Source organism: Daucus carota, chromosome 4 (assembly GCF_001625215.2).
Source record: "Daucus carota subsp. sativus chromosome 4, DH1 v3.0, whole genome shotgun sequence".
NCBI classification, from domain to species: domain Eukaryota; kingdom Viridiplantae; phylum Streptophyta; class Magnoliopsida; order Apiales; family Apiaceae; genus Daucus; species Daucus carota.
In genome coordinates, this window is record NC_030384.2 from 17,438,220 (window position 1) to 17,464,259 (window position 26,040).

The 26,040-nt window shown below is 39.5% G+C and overlaps 1 non-coding gene across 1 annotated transcript; it reads right to left on the reverse strand.

Annotated features, from left to right (window-relative positions):
- Window positions 1-1,393: 1,393 nt before the first annotated feature.
- LOC135152474 (small nucleolar RNA R71) lies at window positions 1,394-1,500 on the reverse strand. The gene has a single exon (XR_010291652.1). It is a non-coding gene; the product is annotated as a small nucleolar RNA R71 (small nucleolar RNA).
- Between the last annotated feature and the right edge of the window lie 24,540 nt (window positions 1,501-26,040).

Genomic DNA, 26,040 nt, shown 5'->3' on the forward strand with positions numbered 1-26,040 from the left:
ACCATGTTTACATTCGAACCCATGATGATGAGAAGTTCGATTATGAACTAATCATTGTCATGGGATTTTAGCGGATTTATCGATGAATTTCAGTAGTTAATTTGTCTTATTCATATGTGTTGGTTGATTCCCTCGTATTGGTTGTGCTTATTCGTCTTGGATGCGTAGCTAACATCTAAGATTGCTTGTTAATCTTTATTGAAGCGACAGTGAATATATTGATTTAGAACTTTCCATGCGAGCATAGGTTTCGTGTTCGATAACATGACTTGTGATGTGATTTTACCCATCTTACATCGCCCTATGTAATCTTGATAGATAACTTGCTCTTCAACCGTTATGTTTTCAAATTCTATAGACATATAGGGTCTAAGCATAATTGGTGTCTGTTTACCTTCTATCTTAATTGTGGATGTGTAGCAGTATGGTGCACGTATAACGACAGTTAGCGTGTATCAGTTTCATGTTATCTGATTAGTTATCAACCATTACAATCGAATAAAGGTAGAACTCTGAATGAAGTTGTTAATGAAGCTAGAATCCCATGTTTTATTCTCATTAGTAAATCGTTATTCTCTTAGTTTATAATTCTTAGTTTCATAATTCAATTCGAATTAGTTAAGTAGAAAACCAAAACCCAATTGGATACTTGTCTAAGCATTGAATAATAATCATACATTGGTGCATAAGTGCATATTTCTTGAATACACCAGTCTCTGTGGGAACGAACTGAATTATATTCTATACTACTTGTGACCTCGTACGCTTGCGTGATTTTGTGCGAACAAGTTTTTGGCGCCGCTGCCGGGGACTCGGTGTTATATTTTAGTTTATGTGCTTGTCATCTGTGGTTGTTAAAGTTCACTGACTTGGATTCTTTTCTCATTTTAGTTCGTTTGTGTGTGTTTCAGGTACTTGAGTGACGTGTATGCGAACACGTTCTCAGGCTCGTAAAGAAGCATTGGTTAAGAAAGAAACAGCAGTGAGTATTACAATGGATGATCAACCACCAGCAGTTAATGATACTAAGGCTCTTAAGGCTTTCTCTGAGCCAAAAATCAATGACATTCAGTCGAGCATTGTCAGGCCAGCGATTCAGGCCAACACTTTCGAAATCAAACCTAGCACTATTCAGATGGTACAGAACTCAGTGCAGTTTAGGGGTTCTCCGACAGAGGATCCTAATATGCATATTCGAGACTTCATTGAGATCTGTGACACTTTCAAGTTCAATGGTGTTACGGAAGATGCCATTAAATTGAGGCTGTTCCCGTTTTCTCTGAGGGATAAAGCTAAGGGATGGTTGCATTCTCTTCCTGCAGGATCTATTACGACATGGGAGGATCTGGCTCAGAATTTTCTTACTAAGTTCTTCCCTATGGCCAAAACAGCTGCAATGAGGAATGCTATCACTCAATTCTCTCAGTTATCTGGTGAAACTCTTTGTGAAGCATGGGAACGCTACAAGGAGATGCTTCGAAAGTGCCCACATCATGGGATGCCTGACTGGATGGTTATCAATTGCTTCTATAATGGCTTGGGTCCTCAAACGAGACCAATGCTAGATGCAGCATCAGGTGGAGCTTTGTGGGCTAAGAACTATGATGAAGCTTATGAGTTGATCGAGATGATGGCCGCGAATGAATATCAAAATCCTACTCAGCGTCTTCATCAGGTCAAGGCAGCAGGGGTTCTGGATGTTGATGCTACTTCAGCCATATCTGCTCAGCTTAAAGCTCTTACTATGAAGGTGGATTCTTTGGCAAATTTGGGAATTCAGCAGCCACCTTCAGTTTGTGAGCTATGTGCGGGTGCTCATGCCACTGATCAGTGTGCCATATCTAGCGAGTCAGCTCAGTTTGTAAGTAATTTTCAGAGATCTCAACAGCCAGCTCCGGCCACTTATCATCCCAATAATCGGAATCATCCGAATTTCAGCTGGAGCAACAATCAGAACTTCATGCCACAACAGCAGCAACAGTTTCAGCAGCAAGGATCTAGACCTTTTAACCCTTCTGGTTTTCAACAACAGTTTGCGCCGAGGCAGCAATTCCATCCACCTGGATTCCAGCAACAAAATCATGGGGTGGCTGGACAGTCTTCCAATGAAAGATCAGAATTGGAAGAATTAAGACTAATGGTTAAAAGCCAATCGGTGTCAATCAAGACCTTGGAGAATCAGATTGGGCAAATTGCTAATGCGTTGGTTAATAGACCACAAGGAACTCTTCCTAGTGATACTGAGGCCAATCCGGGCAAGAAGGAAGTGAAGGAACAGGTACAAGCTGTCACCTTGAGGTCCGGAAAGGTTACGAAGGATAAAGAATCAGCAACAGAGCGAAACAAGGAAGAGAGTGATCAACAGGTTGAAACACCCGTGCTCTCATCTGAGTCTGATAGTGGAAAAACTATTGTTGAAGCTGACAAGAATAAAATCAACGAGGAAGCAAGCAAGGATTCAGCCGAAAAGTCTAGCCCGAAAACTGATACTGGGGTCAAGCAAGTATATCCACCTCCACCTTTTCCGAAGAGACTCCAAAAGCATAAGCTCGACAAACAATTCGCAAAATTTCTAGAGGTCTTCAAGAAATTACAAATCAACATACCTTTTGCGGAGGCTCTGGAACAAATGCCGAGTTATGCTAAATTCATGAAAGGTATTCTATCTGGAAAACTCAAACTTGAGGAATTGGAAACTGTGGCTTTGACCGAGGAGTGTAGTGCTGTGTTGCAACAGAAATTGCCCCCGAAGCTGAAAGATCCGGGAAGCTTCACAATTGCGTGTACTATTGGGCAATTGTCATTCGACAAGTGTTTATGTGATTTGGGAGCTAGCATCAATCTGATGCCCTTGTCTATTTTCTTGCAACTTGGTCTTCCGGAGCTGAAACCTACTAATATGTCTTTGCAACTGGCTGATCGTTCGATTACAAACCCAAGGGGGATAGTTGAAGATGTGTTGGTAAAGGTAGATAAGCTAATCTTCCCGGCGGATTTTGTCATTCTCGACTTTGAAGAAGATAAGAAGATTCCCATCATCTTGGGGAGACCATTCCTTGCGACAGGGCGGACTTTGATTGATGTTCAGAAGGGTGAACTCACAATGAGAGTTCAAGATCAGATGGTCACTTTCAACGTGTTCAATGCCATAAAACTTCCATCATATGAGGAGGAATGCTTTAAAGTGGATATGCTCGAAGCTGCAGCTCATTTGGAAATTGATAACAGGCTGGAAACTGACATCTTGGAAAGGGTTCTATCAGGTGACTCAGAATTCGGTGGTGAGGAGGAAGAAGAACACCTTCAATACTTGAATGCTTCTCCTTGGAGAAGAAGGATGGAACCTCCAATTGAATCTCTTGGGTTATCAGAATTGAAAGATTCTCATGAACGACTGAAACCCTCTATTGTTGAAGCTCCTAAACTTGAGCTTAAGCAACTTCCCGAACACCTAAGGTATGCCTTTCTTGGTGAATCTTCTACATTACCTGTAATTATTGCATCTAACCTTTCAGGTATCGAGGAGTAAAAGCTTTTGAGAATTCTTAGGGAGTTCAAATCAGCCATTGGATGGACTATTGCAGATATCAAGGGAATCAGCCCTTCTTATTGTCAACATAAAATTCTGATCGAGGAGGGTAGTAAACCCACTGTTGAGCATCAAAGAAGACTCAATCCAATAATGAAAGAAGTGGTGAAGAAGGAGATTCTTAAGTGGCTTGATGCCGGCATTATTTATCCAATCTCGGATAGTTCTTGGGTGAGCCCTGTTCAATGTGTGCCTAAGAAAGGAGAGAACAACAAGCTTTACAAGGAAAAAGTCAAGAGATGGCATGATAGGAAGTTGGTGCAAAAGGAGTTCTTCATTGGCCAACAAGTGTTGCTTTTTAATTCTCGTCTCAGACTATTTCCTGGGAAGTTGAAATCTAGATGGTCGGGTCCTTTCACAGTAAAGAAGGTGTTTCCACATGGTGCCATAGAAATTTATGAAACAACACCGGAGGAATCATTTAAAGTGAATGGACAAAGAGTGAAGCCATATTTCGGAGGACCGGTGAATCGCGAGTCGGTAAGCACCATCCTCACTATTGTCTAATTCTTGGGGTTCACGTCAAGCTAAGGACGTTAAACAAGCGCTTCGTGGGAGGCAACCCACGCTTTTTAAGCGTTTTCATGTTTTACTTCTCTAAAAAAAACAAAAATTCCGCTGCCACTCCAGGGCCCCCGCGCCACGGCTCGCGCGCCCGCGCGAGCGGGGCGGCCGCGCCGGGACGGGGCGCCCGCGCGCAAGCATCAGAGGGCTCAGTGCCACTCCGCGGCCCCCGCACCACGGCTGGCGCTCCCGCGCGAGCGGGGCGGCCGCGCCGGGACGGGGCGCCCGCGCGAGTCCGGCAGTGCGGGCTGCTCGTTTTATAAAAAAAAAATTCCTTTGTTTTTTTTTTTGCTCGTTTTTGTCCACAAAACCCAGCACATCCCTTTAATTCCCAGCCCCTTTAACACTTGTTCTAGCCCTAATTCAACACCCAAAATCCTCCCCAAAGACAAACCCACTTCATCTTCTCCAAACCCAACTATACATACATATACATACAACTATACACACACCCACCTACACCCAAAAGAGCTATGAAGATCCGGGAGTAGTAGCTTGCAAGCCCAATCAACGGATTCTCCGGTTAACAAGTTCACAACCCCGGAAGCGCAAGAATAGTTTATTCGGCGTATGGGTAAGTCAGTTACTAAAGAGAGGGGTTTCTTGCCACGGGCGTAGACGTGGAGTGGCCGGTGTTCGGTGCTGATATGGTTTATCCTCCAGCTGACTCTTCACCTGATGAAGGTGAAGAGAGTGATGGTGCTGGCTCCTTCTAGGTACATTCGATCCTTTTTATCACCTTCAATGAGGACATTGAATATTTTAAGTTTGGGGGTGGTAATCTAAGGACTAGTGGTGATGTGTGTGTGTTCATATAGGTTGCATGTTGCATATAGATTAGAAAATTATTTCATATTGTTACATATTAGTTAGTTTTGTTTATATATATATATATGCTTGTGTTAGTATGTGTTAGTAGTTTCATATAGTTGCATTTGCATGAATCTTGAAGTTGTTCCCAAGTTGATGTCCTAGGATGAGTTTATGTGCATAATTTCTTGGTTAGTAGTCTTGCTCATATGTGATGCCTTGTTACTTGGAAATTGCTTGTGTGAAAATTGTAATTACACTTATGCTCTAGAGATAAGACTTAGACTAACTTATTTCTTGAGTCCTCGCGTTGAGTCGGGCGTAGAGTTTGGAGTATTCCCTTTTTGAACTTAGAGTTTGTAAATCTTAAGTTGGGGGAGTTAAGGGATGAATATGCCTTTCTGAAAAAAAAGAATAAAAATTATCAGGTACTCCTTTGAGATCAATGGGTAGAATGCAATGTCATATGAAAGGGATGATCCATGTACTTGTGCTGGTATTAAGTGCAAATGTATTAGAATAAGCAAATTCTTGGTGACCTTTCACAACCTTTGATTACTAGAGAATTACTTGGTTAAAAAAAAAAGAAAAAAAATAGAATAAGCGAAGTCGAATGGCGGTCGTGACTCACTTACACTGAGAAGCGTCCCAACCTTAGACTTAGCAAGAAAAAGAAAAAAAATAGAAAAGAAATAGGAGAGGCATAGGAATTCTTTGGTGACCCTAAATTGTAGTTGACTCTTTAGTAAAGAAGTGTTTAAACCTTATTCTGATTAACGGCTTATAGTGAGGACTCGGTTGAAGTTTGATGGTCTTTGTTTTGTTTCACTAGAGAGCATGCTAGCACACACGATGCACTTCACACTTGTAGTGGAAGAGGACATGGCTAATATGTGAGAGAGATGAATGCCGAGAATGTAGCATATTCTGAGGATGCTATGTTAACAAGGATTACACTTCCTGATTCGATTAGATGTAGGAATTTAGTTGCATTCATGCATTACATTAGTAGTATTTGTGTGTGTGTCTATGCTTGAGGACAAGCATCGGTTTAAGTTTGGGGGTGTGATAAGTGGATTTTATATCCACTTGGAAGCCTTCGTTTTGACTTAAATTGATGGAATGGCCTCAAGCTTTTGATGTTTTTGATATGTTTTAGTGTTTTGTTGTGTAGGTTTCTTGGAAGGAGAACGAAGAGGAGAATCATAGCTTGCATTGAAAAAAAACGGGGAAGCAATCGGATGCTCGAGGAGAAAGATACGGACGCGTAAAGGTTGGATGTCAGGGCTGCCACTTTGGCGCGGCCGCCCCGTCGGCGCGCCCGCCCCAACTCTGGCGCGGCCGCCCCACGACCTGAGCGGGAAATTTGGCCCGTTTGCCCGTTTTTGATCCGTTTGAAGGCCCGTTCGCTGGGAAACTTAAAGGAAGTCTTGGGAGACTTAAAACATAACCTAGAAACATTCTAAGGAGCACGTGACGGCTACGGAGAAGATCGAGATCGAATTTCATAGCTTTTACTTTTGTAATTCTTCGAAGTAGGCGTAACTTTGGATGCTCGTTTCGGATTTGTTTCTTAACTCTTGTTCTAGTACTTTGATTTTGTTTTTCCTATTCAGTACCATGTTTACATTCGAACCCATGATGATGAGAAGTTTGATTATGAACTAATCATTGTCATGGGATTTTAGCGGATTTATCGATGAATTTCAGTAGTTAATTTGTCTTATTCATATGTGTTGGTTGATTCCCTCGTATTGGTTGTGCTTATTCGTCTTGGATGCGTAGCTAACATCTAAGATTGCTTGTTAATCTTTATTGAAGCGACAGTGAATATATTGATTTAGAACTTGCCATGCGAGCATAGGTTTCGGGTTCGATAACATGACTTGTGATGTGATTTTACCCATCTTGCATCGCCCTATGTAATCTTGATAGATAACTTGCTCTTCAACCGTTATGTTTTCAAATTCTATAGACATATAGGGTCTAAGCATAATTGGTGTCTGTTTACCTTCTATCTTAATTGTGGATGTGTAGTAGTATGGTGCACGTATAACGACAGTTAGCGTGTATCAGTTTCATGTTATCTGATTAGTTATCAACCATTACAATCGAATAAAGGTAGAACTCTGAATGAAGTTCTTAATGAAGCTAGAATCCCATGTTTTATTCTCATTAGTAAATCGTTATTCTCTTAGTTTATAATTCTTAGTTTCATAATTCAATTCGAATTAGTTAAGTAGAAAACCAAAACCCCATTGGATACTTGTCTAAGCATTGAATAATAATCATACATTGGTGCATAAGTGCATATTTCTTGAATACACCAGTCTCTGTGGGAAAGAACTGAATTATATTCTATACTACTTGTGACCACGTACGCTTGCGTGATTTTGTGCGAACAAGGTGGAGGCCAAGCAAGCAGCTAGGAGGGAGAGAGAACGCCAACGCAGAGAGGAATGACCCCCCTCCCATCAGGACGAGAGGGTGAGGTCGCACCACTCAAGGTCTAGACGGGAGAGATCCCCTCTCCATCATTCCCGCCAACCATCTGGGCCGCGGAATAATGAGGATGAGGAAGAATCCCGGATGCATCCCAGCGGGAGGAATGATCCTCCGCCATCTCTCCATAGTGAAAATGATGGGCGTGGCGACAACAATGAGGACGAGCGCCTTGGGAAATTGAATGGCATGACCTGAGAAGGATATTAGATCGAGTGGAGGTGGAAAAGAGGCTCCCTCCAACTATTGTGCCACGTTCTCCCCTCTCTCGGGCCATCTTAGAGTCGCCTCCTCCTCCTGTCAACATGAGGCACCATTCGGGGTTCACTTTTGATGGCATTAATAGCGCCTCAAAGCTAGCATGGTAGAGCCGAAGTGTCCCAAGCTAGAGGTGTCCGGCCTAGCGCGGGAGAGCCCAAGTGCCCCGAGCTAATGTTGGAGATGCCAAGTGCCCATGCCTAGCATGCATGGGAGAGCCCAAGTGCCCCAAGCTAGAGGCCAAACAATTTTCAAGATAAGAAAGGGAGCTTCAGCGCAGGGAGGAGCGATCCCCCTCTCATCATGACAAGAGGGAGCGGTTGCGCCACTCAAGGTCCAAGACAAGAGGGATCCCCTCTTTATCATTCCCGCCGATAATCTAGGCTGCGGAATAATGAGGATGAGGGAGAATCTAGGATTCGGGGCAGTAGGAGAAATGATCCTCCCCCTTCTCTCCATGGTGATAATTATGAGCGTGGCCTCCTTAATGACGACGATCGTTTGGGGAACTTGAACGTGCATGACTTGGGGAGGATGCTGGTACAAGTGGAAGAAGAGAAGAGGCTCCCTCCAACCATTTTGCCACGTGCTCCCTTCTCTCGGGCCATTTCAGAATCACCTCCTCTTGTCAACATAAGGCACCATCTAGGGCTCACTTTTAACGGGGTTGGTAGCGCCTCAAAGCTAGCGCGGGAGAGCCCAAGTGCCGCAAGATAGAGGCCAAACAAATTGTAACGAGAGAAAAGGAGCGCTAGCGCAGAGAGGAGCGATCCCCCTCTCATCATGACAAGGTCGCACCACTCAAGGTCCACGACAGGTGAGATCCCTTCTTTATCATTCCCGCCGACAATCTAGGCTGCGGAACAATAAGGATGAGGGAGAATCTAAGATTCGGGGTAGTAGGAGAAATGATCCTCTCCTTCTCTCCATGATGACAATTACGAGCGTGGGCCACCTTAATGAGGATGACCCTTTGGCGAATTTGAACGTAAAAGACTTGAAGAGCACCCTGGAGGGGTCGTCGCCCTGGGGGTCGTTACCCTGAGTGGTCCTCGCCTTGATGGGCCGTCATCGCCCTAACGGATCATCACCCTCGGGGGTCGTTACCCTTATGGGTACCTCGCCCTATGGGGGCGTCACCATGGAGGGGTCATCGCCAAGGGGGGTCGCTACACGTATCAGAAACGAGCCTAGGGGTCGCTACCGCTTGGCCTCGCTGCCCCTTGGCCTCGTTTTACCTCGGTGTTGTCCTTGTTGAAGACTGCTAATGAGCCTCCCTTACTTGGAAGATAGTGAAGCTATCTTGGGGGCGCTTCACTAGGGGTCGTTACAATTGAGATTGCTATACTCAGGCCTCGCTATCTTGGGATCGCTTCACCAGGGGTCGCTCCCTGAGGGCCGCTTCACTTGGGGTCGCTGTATCTCGGTCGCCTCATTAGGTGTCGCCCCCTCAAGGTCGCTCCCTGAGGGTAGCTTCACCAGGGGTCGCTGTCTCCCGGTGTTGCTTCTCTCGGGGTCGCTCCCTGAGGGTCGCTGTAAGTCTAAATGTAAAGACAACCCTATCTGTTACATAGGGATGGTAACTCAACAATAGAACAGGACAAATAAATAACACTACGCCTGCACCGGAATCGGAAGATACGAACACAAAGGTTGAAGAAGCCATCTACAGTCTTGAAGGAATAAGTTCACTGGAAGAAGTTCATTAATATGTTCATGCCTCAGTGAAGAATAAAGATTGAAGTATTCAAGATTGTGGAAGTAAGATTGTGGAAGTAATGAAGATGTTGTCCGAGTACTCGAAAGATTTCAGTGCAACTCCTGAAGCAAGATATTTCTATATATCTTGGTTGGTTATTTATAATTAACAAACTGAAGCATAAACTAACCCGGAACCGACTGATCAATGTTTGCAGACAAAGACGGTACAATGTTTAACTTCAGTGTTAGTCGCTTGTGAACCAGACCAGTGCACTAAGCGTCAGCACGTACGGAGCTTTGCAAAGTATTTATCGATCGAAGAATTGATCCAGTCATATCAAGTCATTTGTTCCAAAGCCAAGCCAAGTCAAGCCAAATGCCAGCTATGCCAAAGCTTACTGCTCAAATGCCATATGTCAAAGCTTCCACAGAAAGCCATATCAGGAAGTGACATTTTATATATGTGTGCACTTATATATATGTATATGTACAAATATAATTATATATGTATATATGTATATTTAATTAAATATAATATATATAATACATATGTATATATGTTTTTTAAACATATGTATATGTATATTTATATGTATATATATTTAAATAAATATATATGTATATAGTATATATATTTATATTTTACATAAACATTTATATATTTAAATGTATATATATATATATTATATTATGTGCATAAATATGTGTATATTTATATCTATAGATAATTATATATATATCCCTATATATATTTATATTTATATTTTACATATAATTTTATGTATATTATATATAATTTAAATATATGAGAATATATTTAAATATATGTATATATATATATATATTACTATATGTTTATATAAATATTATTTATATACATTTATATATATATATCTTTATTTATACATATATTTATATATTATATTACGAATATAATATAATATAAATATATGGATGGAGAAAACTCAAGTCAATCTCAGTCAAAGGAGTGATAACAAGGAAAGCTCTTACTATGTGAGGAACAACATTTGACCGAAGTCAACAGCTCTTCCTCCCTTTGAAAATACTCTAAGTACCATCACAAGTGAAGACATGCACTCTTGAGGAGCAAACTTTGACCAAGTCAAAGTTCGTCCCCAAGTGATGAGAGAGAACAAGGAAGCTATGTGAGGAGCAACATTTGACCAAAAGTCAACAGCTCTTCCTCACTTAGAAATTTGCTAAGTACATCACAATGGAGTATCCACACTCTTGAGGAGCAAACTTTGACCAAGTCAAAGTTCGTCCCCAAGAGATGAGAGAGATCAAGGGAGCATCTTCACTATGGAGCACAAATTGAAGTATTTACTTAGAATTATTTTTTAAGTCTTGGCTGATCAACCTGGAAGAAGAGGAGCCAAAGCGCAACCTTTGACTTTAGTCAAAGTTTGCGACTTTGACCTCTCTAAGAGAAGAGGCGCAAGTTTCTACCCTCCATGTATTTTTCTAAGTACCTGGAAATCTCTTCTTGGAGGAGCAAAGCGCAATCTTTGACTTAAAGTCAAAGATGGCGCCACACTCACAACAAGCTACTCAAGCGCAAACTTCCTTTTAAGGAATAATGTTTAAGTACCACACTGTGAGGCGCAACTTCAAGAGTGGCGCAAGTATTGACCTCCTAGCGCAAGGTTTGACCAAGTAATGCTATTGTGTTTCAAGCTTAGAATTTATTCTAAGTCACAGACACACTATGAAGCCATGTAGAGCGCAAGTCTTGACTGGAAAGTCCTGGCGCCAAGTTTGACTTTCTTGAGGCGCAACATTGCTACTTGGAGTTAGTTTTATTTTGAACGGATTTAATTTAACTACAGTTAAATTGAATTCGTCCAGGACGAACTCAAGTCGTCCAGGACGAACTCGTTAACCATGGTTAGTTTATGAAAGCCTATAAATATGTGATTGTGGTTCTCACAATCAACATCAATCTTCGGGATAATTGGCCAAGTGCTATGCACAAACTCTCTCAAATATACACACACCTTAGCCTAGTTTTGTACCATAAATATTTGTAGTGGATAGGGCTTGTAATATTTAGAGGAGTGGTCATTGTAGCCAACCTTCGGGTTTGGATTTGTAGCACCTTCGAGGTATTTATCAATATACAGATATACCTTGGAAAATATTGTATGTTGGTTTAATATTTTCATATCCTCAGAAACCGACCCAATAAATATCCGGAACACGAAACCCATTACAGGACTGCAATTTATTTATCCGCAAGATTCGAAAGAATTTTAAATTGTAGTGAGTATCGTATTCAACCCCCCCTTCTACGATACTTTGGACCTAACAATTGGTATCAGAGCCAGGCTGATTGATATACAAATCAGGATCCTAATCGTACGGAAAATCAAGAACCTAGCTTTTGATATTTGATTAGGGAAAATGTTCTTCCGGTTTGTGTTGCTGAATTTGTCCGTAGGCCTAAGCAAGGATTATCTGTCGGATACTGAACTTTGGACTGGGACTTATAAATTTATATTTTAAATTTTAATAAGTTTATTGTATAAATTTGATTTAATTTATTTTAAACTTATTAATTGAGTTTATTATGAATTAATTAAATTTATCTTATAAACTTAATTAAATTTACTTTATAAACTTTACCAAATTCATTTAATAAATTTGTTTAAATTTATTTTAGACTTGTAAAGTTTACTCTTAGACTTTATTAAGTTTATCATAAATTTTATAAATTTATTATTTAAATTTGTATAGATTATGATTTAAATTTAAGTTAAAATCTAGAATATAAATTTAAGAGGTTTTAACTGATTATGGATATAAGTTCAAGTTCAAGGGTTCAATTTAGTTTGTTCTGGAAGCTATGATTTAATTGGAGACGAGACACTTGAATATTTTCAAAAATTAAATTTATCCAATAAATTTTAATATATTTACTAAATGAATTTGAAATAAATTTGTTCTAAACTTATTCAGTTTATTATGAATTTATTTGAATTTATTTTTTAAATATAATTAAATTTACTTTATAGGTTTAACTAAGTTTATTTTATAGTTTATTTTCTTTCATATTTTAAAACTTATTTTTAAAATTTATTTTCTTTATAATTTAAACTTAGTTTAAATAATCAAGTGTCCCGTAACTTTTTTAATTATTCTACTCCAAGACAAATCAGATTGACATTAGTTGAGACAGATCAGGCTGACAGATTACAAGACAAATACCGGGATTTCTAATACCAGATTCTCAGAACCGGTAATGGAAGTACATTGATGACCCAATCCAATTGATTACTCAAAGGATTATTAGAAGCAGTTTTCTATGTTCGACAAAGATGATTGTGATTCGAAGAAGATTCTATTAAAGACTAATTTGGTACTACTAACAGTGGATTTTGAAGAAGGTACTTCAGGCCTTGATCTGAGTAATTACTCCGACTTGATTATTAGATCACCAGATCAGGATGGGAATTTGCTACATCTGCAATGAAGCATCTTTCCAGGGCTCAGAATGTCAACTTTGAATGGCACCACTAGTAGTAGGAAAAGAGAAGTTTTTACGGACGAATCTTCAAGGGATTTCAATCTAACGCAGTGATTCAGGGATATACAATTACTCAGTGAATTGTACCAATGCTAAATCTATTTGGAATCAGCTAAACCAAAGACAGAGAACTGTGGAGGTTTAAGGATATAATTATCGAGTTACTACCGCACCAAATCAGTTTCGTGCATTAATGTCAGAGCCTTAAGATTGAACAGAAGAGTTTACAGCTGCTGAATTTGAGGAAGCTCAAGTCGACGAAACTTAACACTTTTGAAGAATGTGAGGACAAAACTTCAAGGATTAGCATAACACTGTCTGAGAGGTTTAGTCATGTCAGATTCAGATGGAATCCATTGGTTTCAAGTGGAGACTCTTCGGGGTTCAGTTCGACAGGTTGTTTCAAAACTGAGTTGGTCAGTACACACAATATTGATTGGTATCTTTAGCAAAGAAGGGTTGCTATATATATTGAAGCCTCGACAAACAAGGATGATAGGGCTTGTCTGAAATTCAAGTGGATGTTTTGAAAGAAGCATCACAACAAGTTCTTATGCTATTTTGGGAAAGGTGTGAGATGGATCAATTGCTGATGAGAAGGATGATTATGGTTATTTGACTATCCAAGCATTCTCTGAAGATGACTCACCTCGCACTTCTCAGGTATGAATTCTTTCTAACTATGCAATACTTATTTCTTTATATTCAAAGCATGTTATAAATCTCTGAGTAGAATTGTTTAACACACAAGCACAAGCATGATAGCATCACAATAGATAATGTTAAACTAGTATGCTAGATGACCTCTCTAGTAACTAGGTTTGATGATAATATTATGCATGTGTCTTTAGCAGATTTTTAACATGTGTATGCATATTTATGATTTGATTATTTGCAATGGTGAGATTAGAAGCTTTCCTTTGGAACACGACTCTTAGTTTTAGGGGTTATGATCCTAGCATGTATAACTTTGTTATAACACTTACTTTCAGATTCCCTAGTACAATTAGATTTACTTATCTAATCTGAATTGTTTGTTAAGGATTTTATTTTGTTCTATGATGGAATGTCTACCGTGTGTCAGTAGAACTTTTAGAACTTCATGTTAGATCTAAAACTGACTTAGGTAATAGAGATAGTATAATGCCATATAACAACAGATTGGAATCAGATCCTTATGCTCTTGGAAGATTATTGAATATATGTAATTCTACTTGATACCTGTTGCACTTGTGTTAATTGGTTTAAGTAGAGAGTACTGAATCTTCTGAATTGCATAACTGCCTGTCTTGCTCTTGTCTTATCTTTGATTGTTTTCCATGTGTATTCAACATCATGTCTGCTTATTTTCACGTCATGAATGCATGTCTTTGTACTTGCATTGATTTTAGAAAAGCATGTTTGAGAATCACATTAGGGCAATGTCTAAATAAGAATTAGCATGTTAAGGTTGATTATGTTGTTACCACTGTTAAAGAAAAATCTCTAATCCATCCGGACCCAGTTATGATTGGGGACCATAGAACTCTTTCCATTTGTGATTGCAGGTTACATATGTTCCATATGATTTTTGGTGCACTCTGTTTGCTGAGTAACTGAAATCATATGATTCACAAAAAGTACCCTGTTAGCAAATGTGATCGTGTGAGCAGTTCCGTCAATAATCTTTGGAAGATGACAACAAAGATTCTCTTGCGGGACATGCCTGTTTTCCTGGAATGTCATCATGGAAGCATATCATTCTTGGAAGAGTCAAAGCACACAAATTCCTAGTGTCAGACTGTTCTCTAACAAATAACAGTATGCCAGTTCATGGAATAGTGTTTTATCTTAAATCAGGAAGGATGTGAATTTTGCTCGTAGCTAATATGGAACTTCAACTGAAGATGGAGTGAGCTGTTTTGATAGTGAAGCTTCATCAGATGAGTATTAGCTATGGCACTTGAAGCTCTCAAACTTGTATGTCAAAACAAGGAGCTCTTTCTATTCGTAAGAAGAGAATTGGTGAGAGGACTACCTCATCTGAAATTCAAATTGGATGAAGGATATGAGTTATGTCAAAATAGGGAAGTCGAAGGAGCATCGCACAGAAGCAAAGATATGATCAACATTACTGAGCCGCTTCAGATGATACATATGGATTTCTACGGATCAGTTAATGTTATATCTACAACAAAGCCAGATATCTTTTTGCGATGATCGTTGACTACTCTAGACTCTTTTGTGTTGTTCGTATGTGTTCTAAGGACAAGACGTCACAAATGAAGGTTGATCAAGATGAACCCTGATCATTGATAAATCCAAAAAGGCACCATTCTTGTTAGTGGCCAATTTGAAGCAAACACTATCTTTTGGTATGTGTTTGGAGGAAAATGCCTCTTTGCAAGTCCAGCATTTGAAGATCAAAGAATATTTTCCTCGGCTACTCTATGGAGTCTACAGTCTACAGGGTGATTGTGATTAATCAACAGAAGGTGATTGTAAGTCTGGACAAGAGATTGAACGACATTTTGCTCCAAGCTGTTAAAGGTGATATTATTGGTTTAATAATGATTCAGATCCAAGCAGAATCTCTTTGCAAGGATAAGGATTATTAAGGAGATCCCAGCAACAGCTTAGGGGGAGCATTTGGTGGATCCACTAGTCAAACTCAACACCACATTGAAGATGAACAGGACATATCAAGAACGTATCTGCTTAGACAAAGGGTTTGGAGTCATCATTCCCGGGTTCTAGTTTTTAAATGTTCCTAATGGTGAAGTGAAGACTGGGAGAGCTATTGTGAAAGGATGTTATTTTTTTTTGAGTTTCAATCTGAAGTGAAACTTGAGGAAGATTCAGAAGCTCTTAAAGGGATCCAGATTGAGTGATTGCACAGCAAGATGATCTCAATCAATTTGAAAAGAAGATTGTGCGGATTCTGATACCCTGACCTAAAGACAATTCGGTACCTAGTACTTGTCGGGTATTCAGATTCCAACTAGATAATTTTGGCTCTGTTACGAGGGACAAGCCAATTTGGTTGCTTAGAGTAACTTCAAAGAGAAGGTTATGAAGATGATGGAAACAGAATCTTCAAGTTCAGGACTCTACATCTTAGGGGACTCAACGACCTTCATGATTGAACTAAAGCACCATTGACGAGACTCGGGTTCAGGATATTACAGTGAGCTAGAAGATGAAGCTTCATGCAACATTTCAAGGACTTTGCAGTTGCAGATCCAACGGAATTTGTATTCTCATTCTTCACCAGCTCTCTATGAGTTGTTATCCAACACCTGATGATCGTCACGGACATGGTATGACTTCTGACTAGCATATTATTTTAATATCTGTTTGCTAGAGTCATATTTGGTATCCAAATTATTACCTCTCATGATACAAGGCACACACAATACAACTATCTGTGCTGTGATACCATTATTATATTATATGTGGACTAACATCACTTGTGCAAGATAATTGCTAAGTGCATGCAGATTAGTGATATGATGAGTTTGTTGGAAAGTTGCAATTCTTTATGGTCTACTAGTTAGCCTAAAGAATGATATTATGGCAATCAAAGGAAGTCAAGGATCTTTTGAATATGCGCATTTTGGAAGATTCTAGATCTGCCAAGACTTATGCCAACAGCCACTGGACTTGATCAGTACAAGAGAGGTACATCAACTGAAATGTTAAGTCTCAGAGGTAGTCAACTTATCACTTTACTTAACTGCAAGTGGATCACATAATATATTTTTCATAAGGTATTACTTCTTTCATGAGCATGTCTATCGTATTTCTTGAATGAATTCATGAGTATTAAATTGTCTATATATAGGACTTGTGAATTTATTTAAAATCCAGTACCTCTTGCTTTTTGCTATTATATATGATTGCCATGTTTATTGTTTTGCATGCTTTGATGGTGATCATATGTTTTAGCATGAGTATTTGTTATTTCAAATTATTTAAATTATGGTGCATGACAATTAAGTGACTTATTTGTTCATGATTTAAATGATTAGAGATGACATGAAGCATGACTTAATTATGTTATTTTTTCTTGATCTATACCTCTTCAACAATTGGTATCTAGTAGAGAACTTTGTCATAATGTGGTCGTGATATATCTTTATTTGTGAACATACTTAAGATTATTTTCTAGGTTGAATTCACTTTTATAGGTATAAAATCTGAAGCATGACTTATTTGTTTCTAGACTTGTGACTTGTATCAGTAATTGGTATGTGGTTAGAATCTAGTTAGAATTTAGTCTTGATATACTAGTATTCGTGGAGTTACTTAGATTCTCTCTAGGCTGAATCCATTTATATTAGTGTATATATGTGAAGCATAGCTATTTGTGTTAGATATTTGATGATTTATTAATTGGTATTTTATTTCATGTCTAACTGCATATAGGTGTGATACTTTTAGTGTTAGTGATATTTTGCATGCTTATATGTAGATCACTAATGTTAATTGTTAATATTTTCTGCGAGGAGTTGTGTGCGTTCACGTGTGTTTAGTGATTATTTGTATAGGACTCGTGAACTTTTCCTCAACATTCCCTCAGGCTTGCGAATATATTTGTATGATTTTCATGATTTTAGTTGTTATATGCTGATCTGATAATTATATGATATTCCGTAAGTAATTATTATTTTATCTTGATTAAATTGTGATCCATGACAATTATATGCCTATTTGTTTCATGATTGACTTTGATAGAATAATAGAAGCATGATTAATTCATTTTTGAAATATTTAATTGGTATTGTGTTTTTGATGCTTTATTAATGTTTTATTTGTGAATTGATTGTGATGTATTGGCACTGGTGAAATATTGTTGCATATTTCTTAAAACCACTGGTGCTAATATATTTTAGGTGTTTAATATTCTGAGTACAAAAGGACAACATAATCTTTATAATGTCTCATATTTATGTTCTAGAGTGGTGAGTTTCTTCAAAGAAATTTTCTTATCAATTGATTTCAACAATTGGTATTCACTACTCTATTTCATAAATATTTCTTAGAATATTTTGCATCTATACATGTAGCGTCCTAAGACGAGACATTGATTATCTTGTATTTGTGTACTTGGTAATCTTTGTCACTTGCAGCGTCTGTTTTGACGATGTGCTAGTATGATGCCTTTTCACTAATTATTGTGGCGAGTGCTTTATACACTGTAGCGCATAAATTTTCTTGTTTCCTTTTTAAATTGTAGTGAGAAACAGGAGTCTGTGTCTTTTTCAAAGACAAGTTCATTTAAACCTTTTATGCATAGATTCAGACTCTCGTACTCAAACCAATTTTTAATGGAAAACTTTGATTCTTTCATCGGTTGTGATTGTCATTCTTTATGAAAATCATTTTTACAATCACAACTGATTCATTTTTCCTCAAAAGATTAAATGCAATTGCTCTCATTCAAAATCATAGATTTTCTAAAATGCATTTATATCTCCTTCTGTTCTTCGGAACTTAATCAGCCTCTTGGCTTTACTAGATAGTCATAAGGTTGAAAACCAACAATCTTTATCCCAGACTATAAAACCAAATTCAGAACACATCCCAACTTTCCCCCTGGAGTGATAAATAACTTATTAGACTAAAAGTCGATGAGGGAGAAACTGTACTCGTTGCAGCAAATAAGGATGTGAGGGATAGTGTACCCACAGCTCTACCTCTCAAGAAGAAAAGGTGTTTTTGAACTTGAGGTAACTGTTGCTCATCTGTATTCTATCAAAAGAATATAGAGCTGAAAAGGCAATAAAACAGTCTCTGGAATCATTCTCTCAACAGGATGAGTCCATTGAAATTCGCTCGTCAGCCAGAGCATCTTGTATTGAGTCAAGCACATCATCAGTAATCACTCTGATGAAGAGCCTAAACAGAAATCTTATGGACACAATACAAGAGAGTGCACAGTGAGGTTAAAGGTTTTGTTCCAGAAGCAACTTCTTCATTTACCATTTTACGGTAGATAAGATGGTTGATGCCTTTACAGGTGTAAGGAGGAAACGAGGATCTCAATTGCCAAATCTTCAGGATTCTCGTCTCCCTCCCCAGATAAGAACAGATCTGGATCCAATCGGAATGGATTTCCTATTTATAGGAGATCGGCAACTCTCTGACTATGAGTCAATTTATTGATGAGTCGGTCGAGGATCGGGGATTTACGAAACCCCATTGCACCGCCAGTGACCTCTCTTGAAGGGGCTATGGTGATTTTCTCATGCAGGTACAGAAGACCATACTTTGAGTGCTGAGAGAAACACTGTGAGCCAAACATTGAGAGTTAAACACTTGGTGAGATTCTGAGAAGAACCAGTGAGATATCAGAATGAGAAATATGTGAGCATGAGTGAGTGCAAACACATAGGAAATTGAGAAGAGTGAGACACTTGTGAGGTACATATTATAATATTTAGTATCGAAAACTCACATGTTGAAAGAATTGACGGAAGCAACTACGGTTCATTCCATTTCACGTTGTGAACTTATGGTTGATGATTCTCTTGAATCAAGTGTCTTCACAGACATTGAGGAGGACTTGGGCCTTTGCCATAATTAAGCCTTTGTCTAACCTCCTAGAGCAAACAACTCTGGATCCTTAATTGGATAAGCCACTTAGTGGTTGGCAACTTGTGGACCATGATTCGGATTTATCTGATGAGTCTGCAGGGACTGGGAATTACGAACTCCCATTGCACCACCGGTGACCCCCTTTAAGGGTGGCTAAGGTGATTTTCTTGCAGGTACTTAGCATTTTGGAAGCTCAGTACTTGTGTGGAGGGATACACCTATAGAACTCGTGAGTGACACCCTTACCCAAAAACCGAGCGAAATTTGAGTGTTGAGTGATACACCTGCAGAACATTTTAGTGAGACACCTACTAATTACCAAATTTATACCTAAAGACAAAGTGGATGTTGTTACTGGAATGTTAGTTTTACTCATTACTTTTCCGTTTGGAACCTATTCTTTCAGCATAGGGACCAACCCAATCAAAGTAAACCCTTCTTCTGAACTCTTTCTTCGACCCCAGCTTTAGCGTTGTTTAGTTCTCTATGGGGAGATTATCTTCTGGTACAGGAAGTATTGTACACGTTCCTTGACCATATTTGATACCACATATCCTCGGAGGATTCCACAACTAAGGAGGAGAATATATTTAGGGGGAGAATATATGGAAGGGGGAAGAAAAAGTAAGTTAGCTTTCTTCTATTGTCTACAACTAAGGGGGATTCTTCTTTCAACTAAGGAGGAGGATTGATCTTTCATCTAAGGGGAGACAACTACTTATCACTAAGAGGATCCTGATCAAGGTAACGGGAGGAGAAGTATAAGGTGATACATCTATTCTTCAGTAAGTGGTAGACAGGAACTTATTCATTACCACTGAAGAATTCAATGAAGCTGCTGATTGTTCTTTGCATAATGGAATGTTTTGAATTCTCTTCAAGACAGACTATGAGGATTATCTGGCAGGAAAGCAAGAACCAGAGAAATAAAGGTGATATGCACATTTGTTATTTCTATTTATAAAATCTGGAAATGTATTATATGATCCAGAAACTTTGTAGCATTATTTACTAGTCCAGGACTTTACTTTTTCTAGTGTTAGTTGAGTTATCCTCCAGAGGATTTTCTTGTTATGATTAACAAACAAATAGGGGGAGATTGTAAGTCTATGTAAAGACAACCCTATCTGTTACATAGGGATGGTAACTCAACAATAGAACAGGACAAGTAAATAACAGTACGCCTGCACCGGAATCGGAAGATACGAAGACAAAGGTCGAAGAAGCCATCTACAGTCTTGAAGGAATAAGTTCACTGGAAGAAGTTCATTAATATGTTCATGCCTCAGTGAAGAATAAAGATTGAAGTATTCAAGATTGTGGAAGTAATGAAGATGTTGTCCGAGTACTCGAAAGATTTCAGTGCAACTCCTGAAGCAAGATATTTCTATATATCTTGGTTGGTTATTTATAATCAACAAACTGAAGCATAAACTAACCCGGAACCGACTGATCAATGTTTACTGACAAAGACGGTACAATGTTTAACTTCAGTGTTAGTCGCTTGTGAACCAGACCAGTGCACTAAGCGTCAGCACGTACGGAGCTTTGCAAAGTATTTATCGATCGAAGAATTGATCCAGTCATATCAAGTCATTTGTTCCAAAGCCAAGCCAAGTCAAGCCAAATGCCAGCTATGCCAAAGCTTACTGCTCAAATGCCATATGTCAAAGCTTCCACAGAAAGCCATATCAGGAAGTGACATTTTATATATGTGTGCACTTATATATTTGTATATGTACAAATATAATTATATATGTATATATGGATATTTAATTAAATATAATATATATAATACATATGTATATATGTTTTTTAAACATATGTATATGTATATTTATATGTATATATATTTAAATAAATATATATGTATATAGTATATATATTTATATTTTACATAAACATTTATATATTTAAATGTATATATATATATTATATTATGTGCATAAATATGTGTATATTTATATTTATAGATAATTATATATATATCCCTATATATATTTATATTTATATTTTACATATAATTTTATGTATATTATATATATTTAGATATATGAGAATATATTTAAATATATGTATATATATATATATATATTACTATATGTTTATATAAATATTATTTATATACATTTATATATATATATATATCTTTATTTATACATATATTTATATATTATATTATGAATATAATATAATATAAATATATGGATGGAGAAAACTCAAGTCAATCTCAGTCAAAGGAGTGATAACGAGGAAAGCTCTTACTCTGTGAGGAACAACATTTGACCGAAGTCAACAGCTCTTCCTCCCTTTGAAAATACTCTAAGTACCATCACAAGTGAAGACATGCACTCTTGAGGAGCAAACTTTAACCAAGTCAAAGTTCGTCCCCAAGTGATGAGAGAGAACAAGGAAGCTATGTGAGGAGCAACATTTGACCAAAAGTCAACAGCTCTTCCTCACTTAGAAATTTGCTAAGTACATCACAATGGAGTATCCACACTCTTGAGGAGCAAACTTTGACCAAGTCAAAGTTCGTCCCCAAGAGATGAGAGAGATCAAGGGAGCATCTTCACTATGGAGCACAAATTGAAGTATTTACTTAGAATTATTTTTTAAGTCTTGGCTGATCAACCTGGAAGAAGAGGAGCCAAAGCGCAACCTTTGACTTTAGTCAAAGTTTGCGACTTTGACCTCTCTAAGAGAAGAGGCGCAAGTTTCTACCCTCCATGTATTTTTCTAAGTACCTGGAAATCTCTTCTTGGAGGAGCAAAGCGTAATCTTTGACTTAAAGTCAAAGATGGCGCCACACTCACAACAAGCTACTCAAGCGCAAACTTCCTTTTAAGGAATAATGTTTAAGTACCACACTGTGAGGCGCAACTTCAAGAGTGGCACAAGTATTGACCCCCTAGCGCAAGGTTTGACCAAGTAATGCTATTGTGTTTCAAGCTTAGAATTTATTCTAAGTCACAGACACACTATGAAGCCATGTAGAGCGCAAGTCTTGACTGGAAAGTCCTAGCGCCAAGTTTGACTTTCTTGAGGCGCAACATTGCTACTTGGAGTTAGTTTTATTTTGAACGGATTTAATTTAACTACAGTTAAATTGAATTCGTCCAGGACGAACTTAAGTCGTCCAGGACGAACTCGTTAACCATGGTTAGTTTATGAAAGCCTATGAATATGTGATTGTGGTTCTCACAATCAACATCATCCTTCGGGATGGATGGCCAAGTGCTATGCACAAACTCTCTCAAATATACACACACCCTAGCCTAGTTTTGTACCATAAATATTTGTAGTGGATAGGGCTTATAATATTTAGAGGAGTGGGCATTGTAGCCAACCTTCGGGTTTGGATTTGTAGCACCTTCGAGGTATTTATCAATATACAGATATACCTTGGAAAATATTGTGTGTTGGTTTAATATTTTCATATCCTCAGAAACCGACCCAATAAATATCCGGAACACGAAATCCATTACAGGACTGCAATTTATTAATCCGCAAGATTCGAAAGAATTTTAAATTGTAGTGAGTATCGTATTCAACCCCCCCTTCTACGATACTTTGGACCTAACAGTCGCTTCACCTGGGGTCGCTGTATCCCGTTGTTGCCTCTCTCGGGGTCGCTCCCTGAGGGTCGCTTCGACTGGGGTTGCTCCACCGGGGGTCGCTGTATTCCGATGTCTCTTCTCTCGGGGTCGCTCCCTGAGTGTCGCTTCATCTGGGGTCGCTCCACCGAGAGTCGCTGTATCTCGAGGTCGCTCTCTCCGGGTCGCTCCCTGAGGGTCGCTTCACCTGGGCTCGGCTCCACCGGGTAGCTAGGTGAGGCCTCGCTACTTTTGGGATTGTTATCCTGGCCTCGTCAAGCACATACATACACATTGTTTGAAGGCCTCGTTCGGATTCCTCCTCGCATCTCTAATGGCGAACAGGAATCGGGGGGTAGTTGTTATGCCCAATTTGACATGGGCCTCGGCATGCCCATATTCGGTTATGTATTACCAAGGTGGGCTCATCTACCTCTATTTAAAAACTTTAATTGCTTTCCAACTGGAGGGAGGACTGGATCGAGTACATTAGGCTCGTGATTATTCTGGACTAAGTACTTTGGGCTCATCATCTGCTAGGCCGCCTCATTGATGAGCCCCCGCTACTTAAAAGATATTTGAAGGCGTAAGGGCTCATCATTCTGCTAGGCCGCCTCATTGATGAGAGCCCCCACTACTTGGAAGATATTTGGAGACTTGAGGGCTCATCATTCTGCTAAGCCGCCTCATTGATGAGCCCCCACTACTTAGAAGATATTTGAAGATCTCAGGGCTCATCATTCTGCTGGGCCGCCTCATTGATGAGAGCCCCGACTACTTAGAAGATATTTGAAGATCTGAGGGCTCATCATTCTGCTAAGCCGCCTCATTGATGAGAGCCCCGACTACTTAGAAGATATTTCAAGATCTGAGGGCTCATCATTCTGCTAAGCCACCTCATTGATGAGCCCCCACTAATATTTGAAGGCATGAGGGCTCATCATTCTGCTCGGTCGCCTCATTGATGAGCCCCCACTACTTAGAAGATTTATGAAGACTTGAGGGCTCATCATTCTGCTGGGCCGCCTCATTGATGAGAGCCCCGACTACTTAGAAGATATTTGAAGATCTGAGGGCTCATCATTCTGCTAAGCCGCCTCATTGATGAGAGCCCCGACTACTTAGAAGATATTTGAAGATCTGAGGGCTCATCATTCTGCTAAGCCACCTCATTGATGAGCCCCCACTAATATTTGAAGGCATGAGGGCTCATCATTCTGCTCGGCCGCCTCATTGATGAGCCCCCACTACTTAGAAGATTTATGAAGACTTGAGGGCTCATCATTCTGCTAGGACGCTTCATTGATGAGCCCCCTCTACTTAGTAGATATTCGAAGGCGTAATGGTTTATCATTCTGCTAGGCCACCTCATTGATGAGACCCCTCTACTTAGTAGATATTTGAAGGCGTAAGGGCTCATCATTCTGCTAGGCCGCCTCATTGATGAGAGCCCCCACTACTTGGAAGATATTTGGAGACTTGAGGGCTCATCATTCTGCTAAGCCGCCTCATTGATGAGCCCCCACTACTTAGAAGATATTTGAAGATCTCAGGGCTCATCATTCTGCTGGGCCGCCTCATTGATGAGAGCCCCGACTACTTAGAAGATATTTGAAGATCTGAGGGCTCATCATTCTGCTAAGCCGCCTCATTGATGAGAGCCCCGACTACTTAGAAGATATTTGAAGATCTGAGGGCTCATCATTCTGCTAAGCCACCTCATTGATGAGCCCCCACTAATATTTGAAGGCATGAGGGCTCATCATTCTGCTCGGCCGCCTCATTGATGAGCCCCCACTACTTAGAAGATTTATGAAGACTTGAGGGCTCATCATTCTGCTGGGCCGCCTCATTGATGAGAGCCCCGACTACTTAGAAGATATTTGAAGATCTGAGGGCTCATCATTCTGCCAAGCCGCCTCATTGATGAGAGCCCCGACTACTTAGAAGATATTTGAAGATCTGAGGGCTCATCATTCTGCTAAGCCACCTCATTGATGAGCCCCCACTAATATTTGAAGGCATGAGGGCTCATCATTCTGCTCGGCCGCCTCATTGATGAGCCCCCACTACTTAGAAGATTTATGAAGACTTGAGGGCTCATCATTCTGCTAGGACGCTTCATTGATGAGCCCCCTCTACTTAGTAGATATTCGAAGGCGTAATGGTTTATCATTCTGCTAGGCCGCCTCATTGATGAGACCCCTCTACTTAGTAGATATTTGAAGGCGTAAGGGCTCATCATTCTGCTAGGCCGCCTCATTGATGAGAGCCCCCACTACTTGGAAGATATTTGAAGATCTGAGGGCTCATCATTCTGCTAGGCACGCCTCATTGATGAGCCCCCACTACTTAGAAGATATTTGAAGATATGAGGGCTCATCATTCTGCTAAGCCGCCTCATTGATGAGCCCCCACTACTTAGAAGATTTATGAAGTCTTGAGGGCTCATCATTCTGCTAGGCCGCCTCATTGATGAGCCCCCACTAAAAAGATATTTGAAGATCTGAGGGCTCATCATTCTGCTAGGCCGCCTCATTGATGAGCCCCCACTACTTAGAAGATTTATGAAGTCTTGAGGGCTCATCATTCTGCTAGGCCGCCTCATTGATGAGGTCCCACTACTTAAAAGATTTATGAAGTCTTGAGGGCTCATCATTCTGCTAGGACGCCCATTGATGAGCCCCCACTACTTAGTAGATTTTTGAAGGCCTAAGGGCTCATCATTCTGCTAGGACGCCTCATTGATGAGCCCCCTCTACTTCGTAGATATTTGAAGGCGTAAGGGCTCATCATTCTGCTAGGCCGCCTCATTGATGAGAGCCCCCACTACTTGGAAGATATTTGAAGATCTGAGGGCTCATCATTCTGCTAGGCCGCCTCATTGATGAGAG